A 17,127-nucleotide genomic window follows, 5' to 3' on the forward strand; every position below is an offset into this window, starting at 1 on the left:
GTGTTCCTTACCCAGCACTTCCAGGAAGGCGCTGTTTATAAGTGCCATGCTCAGCTCTGACAGAGGGAGAGGGGCATCTACTGCCTCCTCCTAACAGGGCACATGTGACAACCGAGGTGTGTCTAGTGCTGTGCTGCTGAATGGCAGGGTCCTAGCATTTCATCTGAAATGTTAAGACCCATGAATATAAGCTGGTTCCCATCACCAAACAGTGGGCAGGGTCTGAGGCAACAACCAGGACATCCATCCCATCATCTCTAGTCCTTGGTTCTGGAGCTACTCAGAAATGCAGGTAATTAAGAATGAAAGGGGCCAGGTGCAGTGGCTCATGCCTGTTAATCCCAGCACTTTGGAAGGTCAAGGCAAGAGGATCCCTTGAGGACAGGAGCTCAAGATCAGCCTGGGCAACATGGCAAGACCCTGTCTCTATTAAAAAAAAAAAAAAAAAAAATTTAATATAAGATAAATAAAAGAATGAAGGAAGTAAAAAGAAAAGGCACCTCCGGCTTTCCCACTTACAAATAAATGCACACTTAAAATCTCATGTGTTTCAGGTAGAGGACTTGTAAATGATGCCTCCAAAATATTTTTTTAAATCAATTTATTAAGTTTTTTAGACAGGATCTCACTCTCTTGCTCAGGATGGAGTGCAGTGGCGTGACTACAGCTTACTGTAGCTTCAACCTCCCGTGCTGAAGCGATCCTCCCACCTTAGCCTCCCGAGATCACAGGTGGGCACCACCATACTGGGCTAATTTTTGTAGAGACAGAGTTTCAACCATGTTGCCCAGGCTGGATTTTTTTTTTTTTGGATACATTTAACAAAGTAAACCTAGAGAGCAAAACATCACAGAAACATACCCAGGTATATTATATATACACTCAAGTGACCATCAATGTTTTAAAAATAAAACCTTTCAAGTCTGGTGGCACGTGTGCATGTAGTTCCAGCTACTACGGAGGCCAAAGCAGGTGGAATGCTTGAGCCCAGGAGTTTGAAACCGCCTGGACCCTGTCTCTAAAAATAAGTAACATCTAGATGGTCTGCAAATTCCTAAATGTAACTCACACTAAGCCTGCACAGTGGAGAGCCACTCTGGTAGCCTCTCACTCCAGCACTCTGTGCAGAGCAAAGCTGTTTTGGGCCTAAGTTGTCTCTAGAAAATAGATCACTGTTTCCAATAACCAACAGCCCTCCCATGGTGTGCCCCACCGCTCAGACTCACCACAGAATTGTGCAGGGCCAGCCTGGGACAGACAGGTCCCCAGACCCCAACCTCCCTCTCTGGTGTCATCTGGGGAAAAAAATAAACTGAAGAAGCATAGTTCTTAACCAGGGAAGATGGTGTAGAGATTATGCCATCTTCCAGAGACACAGATGATTGCCTGAAAACTCCCAAAACCAGGGACAATAGTGTCCACACATGGGCCACGAAAGAGCCCCACAAGGATCACAATTAGCTGCTTCTGTACATTGGCCCTGTGTCTCAGCTTGGGGGCCCTTCCGGGTAACATGAGATGAAAGCCTGTCTTCACCTCCAAGTTGTACCAGACAATAGGAAAAAGCACACCTAAACTGATTACAGGTTTTATGAGGAAAAAGACAGGTAGCAAATAAGCATCTTTAAAATTACTGCTAGGCTGGGAGCGGTGGCTCACGCTTGTAATCCCAGCACTTTGGGATCCTGAGGCTGGCAGATCATTTGAGATCAGGACTTCGAGACCAGCCTGGCCAACATGGTGAAACCCCATCTCTACGAAAAAATTTAAAAATTAGCTAGCACGGTGGTCAGCGCCTTTAATCCCAGCTACCCAGAAAGCTGAAGCAGGAGAATTGCTTGAACCCGGGAGGTGGAGGTTGCAGTGAGCCGAGATTGTGCCACTGCACTCCAGCCTGAGAGACAGAGAGACTCCGTCTCAAAAACAATACAACACAACACAACACAACACAACCACCAATAGCTCCCTGTGCTCACACTGAAGATTAGGACTTGGTTTCTGTGTGTGACATCTCAGAACTGCTCAGTGCCCAACACTGCCCTCACTTGAGGCCGTGCTTCAAGTGGCCCCACACCTGCGCCGCTGTTGGCCAGGGCCTGTGCCCAAGCCCAACCCTGCGGCCCCAGAGAAACAGATGCTGCCCAAGGAACACACGACATAGAAACAAGGTGCCGCCTGTGATGGGGAATCCGAGCAGTCTTAGAAACCTCTACAGGTAAGCAGGGACCAGAGTCCCAGCTGCAGAACGTCACTGTGAGGGCTGGCTATGCTCCCCTTCTGTGGGAAGGGCCTAGCTCTCTGTCCCCTCCCAGATGCCTCCTGGGCTGTGAGCCTACGTGGCCTACGAAGGGTTACACCTGCCATTTCCATGCCATCTGCTACGTGGCCATCGGGCGTCACATCACAAAATGGGAGGCCTTAACCCTTCCAGGGCTGCAGTCTCTCAGGGCTGAGCCAGGCTGAGCTGTGGCCCTGACCACCAGCTCCATCAAGGCCTGAGACTGGAAATGGCAGGGAGATCTGGCACAGAAAATTCCAAGGGCCAGAGAAGCCTTCTCAGTTCCTGGAAGGAAATGTCAAGTGGAAAGTGAGGGAACCAAAGATTCATCTCTTGCCATTTTCATCAGGGCACCCAGCAACGTGGTGACGCTGTGGGCTGGAGGCCCTGCCCACGCGCCCTTCCTCAAGCTCCTCCCTACAAGCATCCTGCAGCATCACAGAGCCACAGGGAGATCACAGCCAGCGGGAAAACCTACTTCTATGATGAAACAAACTTTTTGCTCTCAAAGCGGCCCCAGCCCGTGGGTCTACCCACAAACAATCCTTGCAGCACGTTCCTGCACAGCTGTAAGGGCTGGGATAGAAATCCTACTTTGCAAATGGAACTCTACCTTGCAAACGGAACTCTTCCCCTCAGGGGTGGGAGAAGTCTGGGTATAGACACCTACACCAACCTCTGGGCAACAGCTAAGCCATGAAGTATATACATGATGGGGGAGTGGAGGGTCTGTCTGTATCAGTGCTTCTTTAGTAAAACATGATAATAACACAGAAGCAAAGCCCTGGCCAGAAGGTCCTGCTGGCCTCTCTGACCATATCCAGCCACCCCTGTGCCCATCCCCCAAGTATAACCAACCCCTCTCCTGTTCTCTCAGCTGGACTCACTCCCACCTCAGGGCCTTTGCATCTCCACTCCCCCAGGTCTCAGCTGATAATGCAAAGTGAGAAATGCCTCCCCTCCACAGATGCTCCCCAGGGGGTCTCTATCCCCTTTCTTGCCTCATCACCACTTGACATGCTATTTACTCACCTCTCTGTTTGTGGGCTTCAACCCCCAGGATATCAAGGGACACCTATTTCTCTAGCACTACCATCCAAGGGCCCATGCAGGCACAATGCTTTGCAAGGAAGAGGCAATGGATACACATTTATTAAACAGATTTGAAAAAGTACTTTCAGAACTCCCAACTCCCACTGCCCTTCAACCTCCTTCCTGGTTAGTAAGCCAAAATGTCTTCATGCCGACAGAAAAGATAATGATCAAAACCAAACAAAACCTGGCCAGGCACCGTGCAGTGGCTCACGCCTGTAATCCCAACACTTTGGAAGGCTGAGGCGAGAGGATCACTTAAGGCCAAGAGTTTGAGACTGGCCTGGGCAACATAGTGAGACTATCTTTACAAAAAAAATAAAAACAAAACAAAATCTTTATTTCACCCCATATATGAAAATTAACTCAAAATGGATGAAAGATCCAAGTATTAGGAGCTAAATCTCTAAAACTCTTAGAAGAAAACACAGGAGAAAAATGTCATGACTTTGTGTTTGGCAAACAGTCTTACTATGACACCAAAGCACAATATCAAAAAAAGAAAAAATATAATTTGGACTGCATCAAAATTAAAATCTTTTGTGCAAAGGGCATTATAGAGTGGGGGGGAAAAACCCATAGAATGGGAAAAAATTATAGCAAATCATACACCTGATAAGGGTCTAGTGTCCAGAACATATGAAGTATCCTTACAACTCAGCAACAAAAAGACAAGCAATCCAATTTTAAAATGGTGAAAAGACTTGAAAAGACATTTCTCCAAAAAAGAGAGACAAATCACTAATAAGCATGTGAAAAAGGCTCTGTCTCAGTGTCATTAGTCATAAGGGAAATGCAAATCAAACCCACCATGAGAAACCGCTTCACACCCACTAGGATGGCTACAATCAAAAAAGCCAAATAAGTACTGGTAAGGATGTGGAGAAATTGGGACCCTCATACACTGCATGGTGGAAAGTAAAATGGTAGAGCGGCGTGGAAAACAGTGGAAAGTAAAACAGTAGAGTGATGTGGAAAACAGTCTGCCAGTTCCTCAAAAAGTTAAATGCAGAGTTCCCACATAAGCCTGGGCAGGGCCTCCAGCCCACAGAATCACCATGCTACTGGGTGTCCTGCAAGTCCACTTCTAGGTATATCCAAGAGAGGTGAATATAGGTAGTCAAACAAAAATGTGCAGGTGAATGTTAAAAGCAGCATTATCTACAACAGCCAAAAACTAGAAAACAACCCAAATGTCCATCAATGGATGAATGGATAAACAAAATGTGGTCCATCTAGACAATGGAATATTATTTGGCCATAAAAAGGAATGAAGCTCTGATACAATGTGACTGAACATCATGCTAAGTGAAAAAAAAGTCAGACAAAAATGTCACATATTGCATGATCCCGTTTATATGAAATGCCAGAAGAGGCAAACCCAGAGACAAAAAGTAGAATCAGTGGCTGCTGGGAGGGTGGAGAGCAGAGTCAAGGAAAAAGGAGTTACTGCTAATGGGGACAAGGTTTCTTTTCACGGGAGGGGGAAAGGTAATGAAAATGTTCTAGAAGGCCGGGGGCGGTGGCTCAAGCCTGTAATCCCAGCACTTTGGGAGGCCGAGACGGGCGGATCACGAGGTCAGGAGATCGAGATCATCCTGCCTAACCCGGTGAAACCCCGTCTCTACTAAAAAATACAAAAAACTGGCCGGGCGCGGTGGCTCAAGCCTGTAATCCCAGCACTTTGGGAGGCCGAGACGGGCGGATCACGAGTTCAGGAGATCGAGACCATCCTGGCTAACACGGTGAAACCCCGTCTCTACTAAAAATACAAAAAAAATTAGCCGGGCGAGGTGGCGGGCGCCTGTACTCCCAGCTACTCGGGAGGCTGAGGCAGGAGAATGGCGTGAACCCAGGAGGCGGGGCTTGCAGTGAGCTGAGATCCGGCCACTGCACTCCAGCTTGGGCAACAGAGCTAGACTCAGTCTCAAAAAAAAAACAAAAAACAAAACAAAAAAAAAAACTAGCTGGGCGAAGTGGCGGGTGCCTGTAGTCCCAGCTACTCGGGAGGCTGAGGCAGGAGAATGGCGTAAACCTGGGAGGCGGAGCTTGCAGTGAGCTCAGATCCGGCCACTGCACTCCAGCCTAGGGGACAGAGCGAGACTCCGTCTCAAAAAAAAAAAAAAAAAAGTTCTAGAATTACAGGTGATGGTTTCACAATACTGTGAATGGGTTAAATGCCACTAAACAACACACACTTTAAAATGTCAAAACTGGTGAATTTTCTACCATGTGAATTTTACATGCTTTTTTAAAGAGGTGAGAAAAGAAAACAAAAACAAAAATACTAATTCCAATAGCTATGAACCCCTCTAGAGCTACTAAAATACTAACAAGCAAAAGCAGGTTTGCTGTGACCCCAACAGCACAGAACTGGGTCCTCCAGTAAACACACTCCTTTTGTACAACAAGACCCCAAACAACCACACAGCCGTCAGCCATCAGGGCAAGTAGCCTCTATGTCACCACCAACCATGAGCCCCACAGAAAAACTGCAGGAGGCTGCAGCAAGCCCACTGTACATATGGGAATTCAGGACCATCTCCCAGCGAAAGATCCAATGCCTGGGAGTATGAGAATGTGGGACACGTAAGGGAGAATTCACCAAGGAGGAGCCAAGGCAGAAAGAGGAAGTGGCCTCAGAGGGCTGGAATCACAAGAGCTACTACCAGCAGAGCCCCACCTCCGCCAGGCCTTATCACAGGCCCCACACTGCTTAAAATCCAAATAAAACAAAACCGCCGTGGTGGCTCTTTTTTTTAAAAAAAAAAAAGATGAGGTCTCACTCTGTTGTCCAGGCTGGAATGCAGAGCCATGATCATGGCTCACTGCAGCCCCGACCTCCAGGGCTCGAGCAATCCTCCCACCTCAACTTCCTGAGTAGCTGGGAATAAAGGCACGTACCACCACACCTGGCTAATTTTTGTATTTTTATAGAGACTCGGTCTCACCACGTTGCCCAGGGTGGTCTCAAACTCCTAGGCTCAAGAGATCCACCCGCCTTGGCCTCCCAAAGTGCCGGGACCAAAAGGCGTGACACAGTGGTTTTACACTAACACACTATTGGAGAAGTGCCAAAGGCCTCAACGTCACAAGGTGTTTCACTCGTTTATTCGTCCAAACACCTGCTTAAGTTTCTACTTAGGGATCAGGGACACCCTTGGGGTGCCAACGATAGGCCACCTACTGGGAGCTGCCTCAGGAGCCCCAAGGAGAACACTGGAGTGGGGGGCACAGCAGGCACAGCACAGACCTGAGAGAGGCAGAGCTGAAGTCCCTCACACACTGTTCGCTGGATCCCTAGATCACAACTCTAAGCACTACTGTTCATGAAACAGTCATGTGCAAGTCCAGCTAACCACCTACTTTATCCACTCGTGATGGGCTACGACTGCTGTGGATGGACAATACCAATGGGGAGGGGAGAATGGTTTTTATCACAGAGTCAGGGTACTGGAGTGGTGGTCAGATGTGCCCCAGGTACTGAGCAGGAAGGGGACAGGAAGGAGGCCCAGAAGCTCATGGTGCGGAAGCTGCCCTCAGCTGTCCCGACAAAGCCAGAAAGCCTGATTCACCCCCAAGGGCCTCAGCTTCCTCACCTGTAAAATGGGAACAGCATCCACTTTATTGCTAACATTTCCTGAGGGCTCCACGAAGGGTAGCAGTGAGTGTTGTTATTACAGAAAATAAGAGTGTGTAAGAGAGGCTGTCTGGTGGGCTGACAGGCCACAGTTCCTTCTGGTAATTCCATCCAGTCTCTGCTCATGGTTTTCTGCTTGAATTTAAACTACCCCCAGGTGGCCTCCTAAACTACCCTCAACTGGCCTCCACCTCAGCTTTTATAAATGGCCATTTCCTCTCTTCTACATGATCCAGTCATGAAGCTCCCTGAGGGAAGACCTGGGCCAAATCCAATTTTCACACTTTACATTAAGGAAAATTTCAAATCCATCCACAGAGTAGAGAATGGTGTGATTAACTGTAGGTGCTTACCACCCAGGTCCACGCCCATCGGGGACCACCCTCGTGTCTTCCACATGCCACTCCTTTCTCCCTCTCTCCCCTACTAGCTTCCAGGAGGCAAATCCTATGAAACATGCATTTGTGCTAAAGGGTTCAGTATTTATCTTTACACAACAAGCATGACCACAACACTGTGATCCCACCTTTGACAATTTCACAATCAACCTTCTGTCTTTGTTGGAGTCACATCTGGTTGAAATCCCTAGGTCCCCTTACTGACACAATCATATGTTCAGACAGTTAGGATGCTTGTTCTGTTTCCCACTGTTGGTTTGGCAAATGGCGTCCCTGTGGCATAAGTCCACATGCCCCCAATTTCTCGTAAACCAGACCTTGAGGCGTGGTGAGTGCACATCCCTGTGGAAGCACAGGACACCCTCCTTGGGGGCCAGTGGCTAGGGAGAATCACTGTCTGGACCTCACAGTCTGGACCCTCCAATTCACTAGGTGCCTGCAATAAACTTAAAATTCTGTCATTTCATATTAATTTGCTAAAATACATCAATAGCTGTGCTGCCCATTAGCCACATGTGGCTATTTAAATAGACAAAATTAAACTCGGCGTCCTCAGTCATGCTATGTTAAGTGCCATGTAGGGCAGACGGTGTAGAGCATCCCTGTCACCCTAGGCAGTTCTGTGGGCCAGCACTGCCCCGCGAGGGAACCTTGCCCTCACCCACAGTCTCGTTCTTACAGTGTGCAGCCCACAGAGAAGATGCAGGAAAAATGCCTGTTGCTTTCCTTCTACCAATTTTCAAAACGAGCTAGCTCCCTAACTCCTACCAAAGGAGACCAGTGAGTTTCTTCATCAATAAGAAACTGTGGGTCTTTTTTTTTTTCTTTTTAAAGCTGAGGGGGTCCCGCTACATTGCCCAGGCTAGACTCAAACTCCTGAGCTCAGGCGATCCTATGGCCTCGGCCTCCAGAACAGCTTGGATGGCAGATGCGTATAAACACAGCCAGCTTAAAACACTTGGGTTCCTTTTTTTTTTTTTCTTTTTTTGAGACAGTCTTACTCTGTCACCCAGACTGGAGTGCAGTGGCGCAATCTCGGCTCACTGCAACCTCTGCCTCCCAGGCTCAAGCAATTCTCCCGCCTCAGCCTCTCGAATAGCTGGCATTACTATCGCCCAGTTAATTTTTAAATTTTCAATAGAGACAGGGTTCCACCATATTGGCCAGGCTGGTCTTGAACTCCTGACCTCAAATGATCCACCTGCCTCAGCCTCCCAAAGTGCTGGGATTACAGGTGTGAGCCACGGCATCCAGCCAGCCTTGGATTTTTAACACATCTAACTCAGGGGCTCCTTGTTCTTGTTCACTCTTGCTTGTCCCATCCGTGCCAGTGGGGGCTCTGTGGGTCCTTTTGATACAACCCCAGAAGTGTCTTACACAATTACCACATTCCCCAGGCAGAATTAGAATTAAGCGTTTTATTTAAAGTACTTCAGGTCTTGGCCAGGTGCAGTGGTTCACACCTGTAATCCCAGCACTTTGGGAGCTGAGGCAGGTGGATCACCTGAGGTCGGAGTTCGAGACCAGCCTGACCAACATGGAGAAACCCTGTCTCTACTAAAAATACAAAATTAGCCAGGTGTGGTGGTGCATGCCTGTAATCCCAGCTACTCAGGAGGCTGAGGCAGGAGAATCACTTGAAACCAGGAGGCGAAGGTTGCAGTGAGCCTGGATCGTGCCACTGCACTTCAGCATGGGCAACAAGAGTGAAACTCTGTCTCAAAAAACAAAAAACAAACAAACAACCCCAAATTTAAAAATTAGCTGGACATAGTGGTGCCCTGTTGTCCCAACCACTTGGGAGGCTGAGGTGGAAGGACTGCCGGAGGGCGCAGTGAGTTATGATCACACCACTGCACTCCAGCCTAAGTGACAGAGCAAGACCCTGCCAAAAAAAAAAAAGCTAGTGCTTTGGGTTTTATATTTGCATTTTTCTTTCGTGTGGTAAATTTGGTTCTTAATGACATTAATTACCTGTTTTTTTCTACAATATATAACAGGAATAATGCTAATATTGTTACCCTGAAACCAAAACCAGGATTCCAAAAAACAGCTGAAGATTTTAAGAAAGTTGTTTTTAGCCGGGCATGGTGGCAGGTGCCTGTGATCCCAACCACTTGGGAGGCTGAGGCAAGAGAACCACTTGAAACCTGAAGGCGGAGGGTGCAGTGACCCGAGATTGCACCACTGCACTCCAGCCTGGGTGACAGAGCGAGGGGAGGGAGGGGAGGGAGGGGAGGGAAGGAAGGGAAGGAGGGGAAGGAAGGGAAGGAAGGGAAGGAAGGGAAGGAAGGGAAGGAAGGGAAGGAAGGAAAGAAATTTGGCCGGGTGCAGTGGCTCACACTGTTAATCCCAGCACTTTGGGAGGCCGAGGTGGGCAGATCACGAGGTGAGGAGGCTGAGACCATCCTGGCTAACATGGTGAAACCTCATCTCTACTAAAAATACAAAAAAATTAGCCAGGCATGGTGGCGGATGCCTGTAGTCCCAGCTACTCAGGAGGCTAAGGCAGGAGAATGGTGTGAACCCAGGAGGCAGAGCTTGCGGTGAGCCGAGACTGCGCCACTGCACTCCAGCCTGGGTGACAGAGCAAGACTCTGTCTCAAAAAAAGAAAGAAAGAAAGAAAGAAAAATTTGTTTGCCCCTATTGGATATCTCGCTAAAACATTTACAATCAAACTACTATGTTTTAAAGTTATCAGAAATAAGTCCTGAGAGGTTAAGTCACCAATGTGTGTCACAACTGACATGCACCTAGATTCATTCATTTTTGTCTTTGGTTCTTAAGGGATTGCTTCCCCCTCCACTGCTACCACTTGGCTTTTGTTTTGTAATTACATAAAGCCCGTACATGATGCTACAAAGAAAGGACACGTGAAGAAGTCTCCCAGTGCTCCAGTGCCCTCTCCATCCCTTCTCCTGAAGGTGACCATGCGGTTGCTTTATGGTTTGTAAAAATAAAAGATGAGCAAATCCCCCCACCTTTCCTTAGGTAAGTGACAAGCACACTCCATCTCTTCTTCCTTTACATTGTTCTTTTTTCTGCTTGTCATTTCAACTAGAAATCCTGTCACCACCACAAATGAAGACATCACCTACTCCTCCCTTCACTCAGGGGCTCAGGCACTACCCTGTAGGCAGAGACAACACCACGAGTTGCCCAGTGCAGCCACTGACACATCTAAGTCATTCCCAGCTTTGTTTGTTTCTGGAGTGTTGTAATGAACGCAATCCTTGTCACAATCCTTCCTTATGTCTAACCATGTTTGGGACACATTTCCAGAAGTGGATTTGCTGGAGCAAAGAGTAAACACATGTCTTTTTTTTTTTTTTTTTTTTTTTTGAGATAGGGTCTCACTTTGTCACCTATGCTGGAGTGCAGTGGCATGATCTTGGCTCACCACAACCTCCGCCTCCCGGGCTCAAGCGATTCTCCTGCCTCAGCCTCCCGGGTAACTGGGATTACAAGCGTGCACCACCACACCCAGCTAATTTTGTACTTTTAGTAAAGATGGGGTGTTTCACCATGTTGGCCAGGCTGGTCTCGAACTCCTAACCTCAAATGATCCACCTGCCTCAGCCTCCCAAAGTGCTGGGATTACAGGTGTGAGCCACTGCGCCTGGCCACTTGTCCTTTTGCTAGATGTTGCAAATACCCGAGTGACTCACACCACTAGAACAGTGTCTACTCCAGGTGCTTGCCAACCGAAAGGTCAGAAATGTCTTGATGGTGCTCCAACGTGCAGGATTCTTATATCAGAAAGATTGCACATCATTCACATCTTGGTCAAGGCCCACATGCATTACCTGTCCTGTGATGCAATCTGATTTTCCATAGTCACACCCATTTTTGATCCTTAACACCCAGCACTAGGCAGTGTGTGCCTGCTTAACAAAGAGGACCTGACAGGCCAAATTCAAGGGCAGACACCAAGTCCATGAGCAGGCAAGACTGCCCCTGTGCCCGCAAGAATAAATGTACACACAAGTGGGTGTTATGTGTAGACTGCGTGCCATAGGCACGGGAAGGAGCTGCTGGGCACACCGAGGGCCAGCCCTCCTCCAGCCCTGCTCCCTCCACCATGCCCATGTGGTCCTGGGTGACAGGAATGGGGACACTCCAGCCGATCACAGTCCATAATTTCCACTGAAAGCAAGTGTGGGCTGGTGCTGAGTGAGACACACCCAAGAGTAGGTGAAACTTGCAATTTGTGGAGAAAACCTAAAATCAATCAATATGCTGGGCTGTCTTACACATCCACAACAAAGAGTGCATACAAGCTGACACATTTATAAATCCTGAAGAAATAATTACTCAAGGGTGGCTTCTGCCTGTTTGACCACTAAGCATTGTGTGCCACGACTGTTTATAGACTGTGCTTTTCTATCTTCTGTCAAGTCCCTTCAAGCACAGGTCAAAGGAAAACCTGGGGCGACCTCTGGAAATTCCCTTGTGAACTCCCAAACTGACTGCCTGAATGCTATGGCTAGGTCTTCCCTGCTGGCTGGCAACAGAGAAGAGGGAGGTCTCCTCCATTCATTTATTCACTAAACAAGTACCTATTGCTCAGACCATGTGATTCTGAGTTAAGAAAGGGCCAGGCAGAGGGGTGGGTACCCCGCCTGGGGTCTGGGAGAAACCAAAGCCAGCCCTGCTGCCCTCAGACAATGCCCTGGGCTGCAGGACAAGAGGCAGTCGCTCACTTCCCTGGGCTAGCTGTGGGTGCTTACCCCTCAACAAAGGAGATGAGCTCAAGCTGGGCACAGTGGCCCGCACCCGGTAGTCCCAGCTACTTGGGAGGCTGAGGTGGGAAGATCGCTTGAGCCCAGGATGTTGAGGCTTCAGTGAGCCATGATAACACCACTGCACTCCAGTCTGGGTGACAGAGCAAGACCCTTTCTCCAAAAAGGAGGTGAGCAAACATGATGACAGCTATGTGGCTTTGCGACTCTGAGTCCCTAATCCTCCTCTCTGTCTCTGTTAATGCCTGACATCTACCAAATAGTAGTTACAGCGTAACAGCACCAAGTAATAGGCTCTGACAAGTCTCAACTCTCTGTAGGAAATTGGCACAGACTCAGAGTCCGAACTTGTCTCCAAAGAGCTGAGAGCCCTGTGTAAGTGTGAGGGAACATAAAATAGTGCAGACACCATGGATAACAGTCTACTAATTCCTGAAAAACAGAAAGTTACTATATGATCCAGTAACTGCACCCCTAGGTATATGCTAAGAAGAACGCAACACAGGTATTCAAACAAAAGCTTGTACATGAATGTTAAAAGCAGCACTATTCACAATAACTAAAAAAGTAGAAACAAGTCAAATGTCCATCAATCAATGAATGGATAAACAAAATGTGGTTCATCCATATAATGGAGTATCATTCAGCCATAAAAAAGAAGGAAGCACTGATTCATGCTTACAATGTGGATGAACCTCAAAAACACGCTGACTAACAGAAGGCAGACCCAAAAGGCCACTTACACAAGCGTAAGAGTCCACTTACAATAAATGTCCACAACAGGCAAATCAACAAAGACAGAAAGTGGATTAGAGGTCATCAGGAGAAAGGGGAGGGGGGAGATGAGGAGTGACCGCAAATGACCACGCTGTTTCCTTTTGAGGTAAAGAAAATGTTCTGGAATTAAATAAATGTGGTAGTTGTAGAACTCTTGAATATATATATAAAAAAAAAAACTGAATTGCACACTTTAAATGAGTGAATCATATGGTATGCAAATTACACCCCCAAAAAAATGTTGGGGGTATAATTTGCCTGTATGCCCAATACTTTGGGAAGCCAAAGTGGGAGACTCGCTTGAGGCCAGGAGTTCAAGACCAGCTTGGTCAACACAGCAAACTCCGTCTCTACAAAAAATACAAAAATTAGCTGGTTGTGGTTGCACACGCCTGTATTCCCAGCTATTCAGGAGCCTGAGGCAGGGAGGATAGCTTGAGCCCAGGAGTTCGAGGCTGCAGTGAGCTATGATTATGCCATTACACTCCAGCCTGGGTGACAGAGTGAGACCCTGTCTCAAAACATAAAAAATAAAAATGTAAGCACCGGCCGGGCGCGGTGGCTCAAGCCTGTAATCCCAGCACTTTGGGAGGCCGAGGCGGGTGGATCACGAGGTCAGGAGATCGAGACTATCCTGGCTAACATGGTGAAACCCCGTCTCTACTAAAAATACAAAAAAAAAAAAAACTAGCCGGGCGTGGTGGTGGCGGGCGCCAGTCTCAGCTGGGCTGAGGCAGAATGGCGTGAACCCGGGAGGCGGAGCTTGCAGTGAGCCGAGATCACGCCACTGCACTCCAGCCTGGGAGACACAGCGAGACTCCGTCTCAAAAAAAAAAAAAAAAAAAAAAAAAAATAAAAATGTAAGCACCAGGAAAGTTTCGTTTTGTTTGGAGGACGTTCTGGAAATGTTTTCCTGACAATCGAATCACCTGCCCATGCCCAGATTTTCGTGCCATATGAAGATAAGAGCTGAAACCTCACAAAACTGATTGCAACACTTGTTCTGTGCCATGGTCAGCACAGCGGCCACATCTCACACTGCGTGGCCAGCAAGATCCTGTTCGATGGGGCATGAACCCCTAGGCAAGTCACCTGTCAACTCTGGCCCATGTGTGTCCCTGTCTATCAAATGGAGCAGCTGACCCAGGGACTGCCTCCAAGTTCTAAGACATCTTTCAGTTTTGCGTTCTTCTCCAGGTAGGTAGCCCTGGGCCAAAACATCACTGATCAGGCTTGATGGTAACAGAGAAAATCCAAGGTACCCAGCAATGCCCTGGTAAGTCTGGACAGCTCTTGACAGTCTCCGTGTAAGAGCTCCACACAGCAGGAAAAGCTCAGCTTTGCCATGAGGCATGAGGCAAGGTAAGGGCAACCAGTTCCAAGAACCAGTACAGGGCCCTGGGCTTCGCAGTGATTAAGGAAAAAATCTAATGGCATCTATCAGTGTTGGGAAATCATGGGAATGGCCAGAGGGCAAAGGCCACTAGCCAGGATTATCCTCTGCCCCTGCCCCTCAGAGAGGACAGGCTCATCTTATTTAGACCTAGGGTTTTCAAATGAATGACCAATTAGAATGGTTTCTTTTTCCCTGAGACCTGAAGGGAAGGGCCAGGCAGCCCCATACAGATGGTGCAGTGTGCGATCCCAGAGGGCCTGCCTCCCTCCATCTTCTCTAGCAGGTGGCTGAAGCAGCACTCAGTTTAAAGTGTCCAAGAAGCTGACCGAAGCCTGCTGGATGTGTGGAACCTTCACTCCACAGACACTACACCCCAAGCACTCACCTGGCTTCGGGGTATGGGGTGCTGGTCCTACCAGTTGGCCATGGCCACAGCGACGTCAAAAGGCTACTTGAGCTGACCAACCTAAAGCGAAGGACAGAGAAAGAAATACTGTGTTTCCAAGGAAGGTTTCTGGAACATACTGGCATTTCTAAAATGTCTCTAACCCCTGGAACTACATAGCAAAATTTCAGATTTCCAGAGTTTTGCCTCAGCTACCTTCCACAACGGGGACAGTCGGAGGAAACAAATTTCTACTGATCTCTGAGGTATGAAACAATACAGCGCTAACCAATAAACACCAACATCCCAGACACTGTCTTCACCAATACAGATGGTGACATAAAAAGCAACCACATGATGAAATACAATTATTTTTGTCTTTCATCTACTGAATACAGATAAATGGCTCAAGTTTCCCGCCCCTGCCCCACCCAGACGGAGTTTCACTCTTATGCCCAGGATGGAATGAAGTGGCACAATTTCAGCTCACTGCAACCTCTGCCCCCTGCATTCACACGATTCTCCTGCCTCAGCCTCTAGAGTAGCTGGGTCTACAGGTGCCCACCACTATGCCCGGCTAATTTTTGTATTTTTAGTAGAGATGGGTTTTCGCCATGTTGGCCAGGCTGGTCTCAAACCCCTGACTTCAGGCGATGCACCCACCTCGGCCTCCCAAAGTGCTAGGATTACAGGCACGAACCATCGTGCCCAGCCCAAGGTTTTATTATAATAATAATGACATTAAAAACAGAAATAGGCCAGGTACGATGGCTCACGCCTGTAGTCCCAACACTTTGAGAGGCCAAGGCAGGATTGCTTGAGCCTAGCAGTTTGAGATCAGCCCGGGCAACATAGTGAAACTCTGTCTCTACAAAAAAATACAAAACTTAGCCAGGTGTGGTGGTGTGCGCCTGTGGTCCCAGCTACTTGGGAGGCTGAGGTGGGAGAATCACCTAAGCCCGGGAGGTTGAGGCTGCAGTGAGCCATGATCCCACCACTGCACTCCAACCTGGGCGACAAAGTGAGACCCTGTCTCAAAAAACCACCCAGAAACAGTAACATCTAGCATTTAATAGGTACTTATTTCCAGGTACTGTGCTCACATAGCATCTCTGAATCTCCAAGGCAACCATAGAGGCAGGTTCCTGGATCATGCCCATTTTACAGATAAGGGATCTGATGTGTTTGATCTTCAGGAACTTGCCCAGGGTCACAGAGCACACAGGCAGTACCCAGGGTTCACCCAGGTCTCATTCTCCAAATGTAACCTCCCCACCATCATGTTCTCTGTCCTGGACCCCAGGGAAACCAGCCACCATTCCTGGTGGAGGCACTACTAGGTTTACCCTCAAGATGAGGGCATGATGTGCCTGGGAATGGGCAGACTTCACCCTCCAGACTGAGAGGGCTTCACCTCCAAAACCAAAGGTCATGGTCATCCCCATGGGATGCTGTCCAGAGAGGAAGAGGCTGCCTATCTTACAGACAGGAAAACTAAGGCTCAACAATGTTCAGGAACTTCTCTTCCAAGGTCACAGAGAGAATACCTCGGACTTCCACTTCCGTTTTGTGACGTCAGACGTCCAGGGCTGTGGGCCAGAGGCTGAACCTTAGGAACCAGCCAAATCCCAGACTCCCAAGCAGTTCTGTCAGTTGTAGCTTGCCAAATAGTGTCAACATCACTTCTATTGTCATTCTTTGCACCCACATGACTACCAGGAGCTTGCTCCGATATGAAACCTTTATTTTTAAACTGGGTTCACAGCAATTCACAGCTGATGGATGGCGAGAAACACCCCCACAGGAGAACTTGCAAAAATGACAGGGGACACCACCAGTGAACTCTATGGAAAGACCTCTGGGCACCTCCTAAATGAGGCACAGGGCTAGCTCCTCAGGAAGAACCCTTTCTGCCACTCTTTTTAGCCCCACTCAGGCTGAGAAACCCAATGGGCAGCGTTAGTCCTAATTATTTTGTATCTGCCAATCCGAGGCCTCTCTGCCCCAAGGGTGGAAAGCCTCAGAAGCAGGTGTCCTGTGCTGTTGGAGGATCTGTTGCAGGATCAAGGTCTATATATATAAAATCAGCTGTGTTTCTACACACGGGCACCAATCAATCAGAACTCAAAACCTGAAAAAAGTCATTTACATTAGCACAAAAAAGGTGAACTACTTAAGGATAAAGAAACTACAATGAAACAACGAGAAAAATGAAAGAAGGCCAGGCACAGTGGCTCACACCTATAATTCCAGCACTTTGGGAGGTCAAGACAGGCAGACCAATTGAGCTCAGGGGTTCAAGACCAGTCTGGCCAATATGGCAAAACCCCATCTCTACAAAAAAATTTTAAAAATTAGCTGGGTGTGGTGGCATGCACCTGTGGTCCCAGCTACTTTCGAAGTTGAGGTGGGAGGATC

At 48.1% G+C, this 17,127-nt stretch overlaps 2 protein-coding genes across 11 annotated transcripts in view; one reads left to right on the top strand and one right to left on the bottom strand.

Annotated features, from left to right (window-relative positions):
- Positions 1–17,127, top strand: part of SUGP1 (SURP and G-patch domain containing 1) — a 273,381-nt gene that overhangs the window by 93,075 nt on the left and 163,179 nt on the right. The window lies entirely within an intron of this gene.
- The window catches only part of GATAD2A (GATA zinc finger domain containing 2A), a 120,708-nt gene that overhangs the window by 54,725 nt on the left and 48,856 nt on the right, over positions 1–17,127 (bottom strand). For 6 of the 10 annotated variants that reach the window (XM_050769562.1, XM_050769564.1, XM_050769568.1 and 3 more), the window contains exon 2: positions 14,710–14,790. The exons of the other annotated variants lie outside the window; for them this stretch is intronic. The gene's annotated coding sequence lies outside the window, so the exon portion shown is untranslated. The remainder of the gene's footprint in view (positions 1–14,709; positions 14,791–17,127) is intronic. 10 annotated transcript variants of the gene reach the window in all.

The sequence above is a fragment of the Macaca thibetana genome, chromosome 19 (genome assembly GCF_024542745.1).
Source record: "Macaca thibetana thibetana isolate TM-01 chromosome 19, ASM2454274v1, whole genome shotgun sequence".
NCBI lineage: Eukaryota > Metazoa > Chordata > Mammalia > Primates > Cercopithecidae > Macaca > Macaca thibetana.